The 486-nt window shown below is 41.8% G+C and overlaps 1 pseudogene; it reads right to left on the reverse strand.

Moving 5' to 3' along the window:
* Window positions 1-249, reverse strand: part of LOC102487402 (PEST proteolytic signal-containing nuclear protein pseudogene) — a 622-nt pseudogene extending 373 nt beyond the window's left edge.
* Window positions 250-486: the final 237 nt, after the last annotated feature.

Genomic DNA, 486 nt, shown 5'->3' on the forward strand with positions numbered 1-486 from the left:
GACGACCTATGGCAAATCCAGGCTTGGAGATCTTCGTAGGCTTGGTTGGGAGGTCTACAGCTTCTTCTTCAGCCGATCGCTTCTCAGCATTGTGACTTGAACTTTACCTTCCATTACTAGAAGAAACAGTTTTAGTTTCCACAGGTTTTTCTGCTTCTTCTTCAGGTCCTTTGGTGGCTAAAACTTGCTGCGGCTTTTTAGGCTTCTCCTCTCCCCTTCCCCTCTGCCATTTCTCTGCCCTGGCCTCCCCTGCAATTTATCCCATTTCTTAGTATCATCTAATGATTTTCCAGATAGGACAATTCTAATGACCCTCCCTTTTCTTTTTCCTCTTTGTTTAATCACTATCAATACATTCTTTATTCATCTTACTTTTTTTTTCTTTTTTAAAGGTTTTTGCCATAAGGCATGTATGCTCCCCAGAAAGGAGAGAGGCAGAAAAAGATGGTGACAGGAAAAGTGATAAATCACACACGCTGTGTAATG

Source organism: Tupaia chinensis, unplaced genomic scaffold (genome assembly GCF_000334495.1).
Source record: "Tupaia chinensis unplaced genomic scaffold, TupChi_1.0 Scaffold143886_1, whole genome shotgun sequence".
Taxonomy (NCBI): domain Eukaryota; kingdom Metazoa; phylum Chordata; class Mammalia; order Scandentia; family Tupaiidae; genus Tupaia; species Tupaia belangeri.